Source organism: Mus caroli, chromosome 11 (assembly GCF_900094665.2).
Source record: "Mus caroli chromosome 11, CAROLI_EIJ_v1.1, whole genome shotgun sequence".
Taxonomy (NCBI): Eukaryota; Metazoa; Chordata; class Mammalia; order Rodentia; family Muridae; genus Mus; species Mus caroli.
Window position 1 is genome coordinate 98,569,449 of NC_034580.1, and position 4,267 is coordinate 98,573,715.

A 4,267-nucleotide genomic window follows, 5' to 3' on the forward strand; every position below is an offset into this window, starting at 1 on the left:
ACCATGGTGAGGGAGCTGTAGGCTAGAAAAGGCCTCAGAAGGATAGGCTGCACCAAATATCAGTGTCTCCTGTTGAGTGGAAAACCAAATTAAAATTCGTGGGCTTGGAGGTCCACTGGAGGAACCAACTACTCATCTTATAAATGTGTTAACCCTTTCTTCTGCAGAGAGGCCTTGCATTTGATGGAAGGTGGGACAGAAAAGGAAAACTTGGTAGGTCACAGGCCACAGGTGCTGTTTCTCTGTTCTCTCAGGTCCTAGAGCGACATGGCTGCTTCTCTGGGGCCAGGTCTCTCCTTGAGACTGTTTAGACTGTTGTCCCTGCCCCCCAAATCCTGGCCTTACCCTTACCTCAGACACATTCCCATTGTTACGAACTCTTAGTCCTTTAAGAGAATATTAAAAAGTTATCCTCTAGAAAGGCCCCTTACATTCTCTGAGACAAATTCTCTGAGACAAATGGATGTCTGGAAGATTGAGCGCTGGCTTCTTTTTAGTGGACGAATAGCCTGCTAACTCCTGGATTATTGAGAAGGGGTTGGGGGAGGTCCTCCAAGAGGTGCTGGGATTCATAGTTTGGGTCGGATTCTAGCTATACCTGCCTGGGTTCTCTGAGGCATGCAGTGAGTTCCCAGGGCTATACTCCTGCCTCTTGAGCTGAATCGTCCCTTCTGAGAAGTTTCTGCTCCCTGAACACCCCAGGCTCCTAAAGCTAAACTTCTGCTGGCAAAAATGCACTGACTCAGAGAATATGGAGAATCCTTAGCTCTCTGCAGGGTGGGAGGGTGGAAAGAGGCCCACTCACATGAATGTACAATCTTGCATTTAAATTTATGAGGGCTCTGGGCAGTTTGGTCCACTCCCCAGCCCCAGCTAGCTCTCTCATTTCTGCTGTGGGACAGAAATCAGGATGATGGACACAGCAGCTCATACCTGAAATCCAAGCCTGAGGAAGACTGAGGACCTTGCACACACATATACACGCACACAATTTTGCACACGCATATGCACGCATACAATTTGGGGAGGGGTGACTGACTGGACCTACAAAAGCAGAAACAGCCCCACACTAGATGGTTCTCTTTGGATGATGGGATTCTCCTGTCTCCCAGACAACCAGGTATCAGCCACAGTAGATTGTGCCAGATGGGCAGTACAGTGTGTTTTGGGGGGGACAAAAGGCGGGTCCCTGCAGCTATGTGCGGAGAGAGGCTTAGGCAAGGCAGGCCAGTTATACACTTCTGCAGCTTTTCTTAGTCTGTCTGGTGTCCCCAGGGGTAGAAAGGTCACTGTTCCTGTCAAGTAAGACTGCCATGAGGTAATAGTGGGTCAGGTGATAGAGACAGAGCCAGCCTGGAGCACATGTCCAAGAAACCTTAGCACTTTTCCAACTACTTAGGATAAATTCCTGAAAATAGAATTACTGGCTCAAAGAACACACATTTCCCGAGGGCCGTGTCACCTGTTGTTCCTGGTTCTTTTCACAGATTAGCATAATTTCCCATGATCCCAGGTTCCATCTCTGATTCTACATGGTAGCCTAATGTCCAGAGGCTTGTTAGGGTGATGGCGGGCAGCATATCTCTCTCTCTCTCTGATGAGGACACAAATGTCTTACTTGCCTGAGTGAGCAGGGCACACACCAGGGTGGGACAGCCTCTCCATCAGCTTTGAAGCTAGCTAATTAGGGCTAGGTCTGTCACAGCTGGCTTCCCCTGTGCCTCCCCCTGCTCCTCCCGGACCTCTGAACCTCCTGCCCCAGCTTCCCGGCCTAAGAGCCTTCCCCAGCTGCCTTGCCTGCTGCCTCTCCAGACAGGCTCTTACAAACTCTCTGCAAAGGCACCAGATTTTGCAAAACAGAAGGGCTAAGGCAAAACTAAGTGAGATGAAATTGGGACTTGGGACAGAGAACTCGTTCATACTTTACAGTTTAGAATCTTGACCGCCAGTTGCCTAGAATGTCTGTTCATTCCCGGTGCGGCCTAGTGAGAAGCTAACCCCGGCTGAGGGGCTGAGCTCTGAGCCCTTTGTTTGAAAGCCAAAGCTTTCTCCAAGTTCCAGCTTTCCAGTCTGGCCCTTATAATTAGCCCCAATCAGAGTGTTTATGTCAGAGGCTAGGACGGAACTCAGAGCCCCTTGATTTCATTCAAAACCTGGGGTGGAGGAGAAGGAAAGGGAGCTATGTGTGGGGGCAAGCAAGAAAGAGGGTGGAGGTGGAAAGTGGGGACTAGGAGCCCTGGAAGAGGAACAGAAAAGAGGGTTCCAGGGGGGGTGACAAATACCTTTTCTTTGGCCATAGCAGGGATCAGGATACCTTCCCAGGGTAGCTGATCCCCCCAAGGCTCCAGCATCCTGACACGTGGCAGGCTCTGTGGGTGGGTGGGCTTATGCCAGCCGGAAATGACTTGGGTATAATTAACACAACCACCTCAGCCCAGTGGGAGGGAAGGGTGCAGGCCAGAGTCCCCGGGTCCCCCAGGAAGTTCTGGCTGCCATCCTTCTTCCTCTCCCTAGGGGCCCGGGGAAGCCAGGCTCCGTAGCCTCCTAAGCTGCTGGCGTCTGAGTGTGGTCTGGGAGAGGAGGTGGCAAAGGAGGTGACTTCTTTTTATCTTTGACCTCCTGGGTGACAGGTAGAAAAGCCGGGGCTAGAGGGGACAGCAGGGATGATGGCTGAAAAGGCTAGAGAGGGAATTCCCAGAAACTGTTCCCAGGTGACACGGGGCATGTCCCTCCTGTCTAAGCATCTCAAGCAACTCTCCAGGAGAGGTGACTTGTAGGAAATTCTACCCACAGGCCTTGGTGCTTTGTGCCAAGGTGGTTGGGAGAGCCTCAGGCAGTGTGGAGACAGCTCACAACTCCCTCGCTTAGGTCCTTCCAAGCCAGGCTAGGCTGAGAGTGTGGCTCAATAGAAAAGTGTGCATGCCTACTGTGATGAATGGGGAAAGTCCTGACTTCAATCCCTAGCACTGAGCACAAAACCAAACCAAACCAAACCCAACCCTACCAACAAGGAGTGTCTGAAGTCCTTCACTCCCCCGGCATGTGAAGCACTAGCTGGATTTTATGGGCTCAAACCAACCTGTCTCTTGGCTTTGCAATTTACACTCCCTATGATTTAAATCCCCTTCTTTCCTCTCCCCTCTTCTTCTCTCTCCCCTCCCTGTAGTCCATAAAGCCCTCAGAACTGCCTCAGGTTGGCAGACAGCAGTCATACCCCATCCAGTCTTCTTGACTCCTACCTTATTAATTATGTTTGGTGTGTCTTTATTTCTGAATGCCAGAGGCTACCATGAGGCCCAAGACCACAGGCTCTGGAGCTTCAAGATGTTAGCATTCACGCAGCACGCGCGCGAGCGCCTGTGTGTGTGTGTGTGTGTGTGTGTGTGTGTGTGTGTTGGAAAGGACTCTTAGTCCTTTTTTTTTTTTTTTTTTCTTTTTCCAGAGCCAAGGACCAAACCCAGGGCCTGGTGCTTGCTAGGCAAGCGCTCTACCACTGAGCTAAATCTCCAATCCTGGACTCTTAGTCCATGAAAACTGTGTCTATATAACAGAATCAACTCTATTATACAATTTCTCTCTTGAGCCCTTTGTTGTTCTGTTAGGGGCTCAAGTAAGCCACACTGGCACAGAATTCCCAGTCTTCGTGCCCCCCACCCCCCAATGCTGGGATTACAGGTGTGTGTGCTGAGGGCTGAACCTGGGGCTTTGTACAGGATAGGCAATCACTCTACTAACCTAGCTACCTCCCCAGCCCCTCCTCGGGTCCTTTTGTTATTTGTGACCTATTCTCTAGCACCTCATCCCTCCTGGCTCAGGGTGGCATATAATATTCTGTCACCTGACCATAGAGGTGTACACGTCTAATTCAGTTTATTCTGCTACTCAATATGATGTTGGTCTAATTCATAGCCCAGCCAAGATACCAAGAATGGTGGAGGGAAGCCACTGCTATGTTCTCCTAGAAAATCAACATCCAGGCAATGAAGCTGTCTTTCCTTAAAAAGTCACATGTATTAAGAACATGTGGGGCTGGAGAGATGGCACAGAGGTTAAGAGCACTGACTGCTCTCCCAGAGGTCCTGAGTTCAATTCCCACATAGTGGCTCACGACCATGTATAATGGGATCTGATGCCCTCTTCTGGTGTGTGTGTGTGTGTGTGTGTAATAAATCAGAAGAAGAAGAAGAAGGAGAAGAAGAAGAAGAAGAAGAAGAAGAAGAAGAAGAAGAAGAAGAAGAAGAAGAAGAAGAAGAAGAAGAAGAAGAAG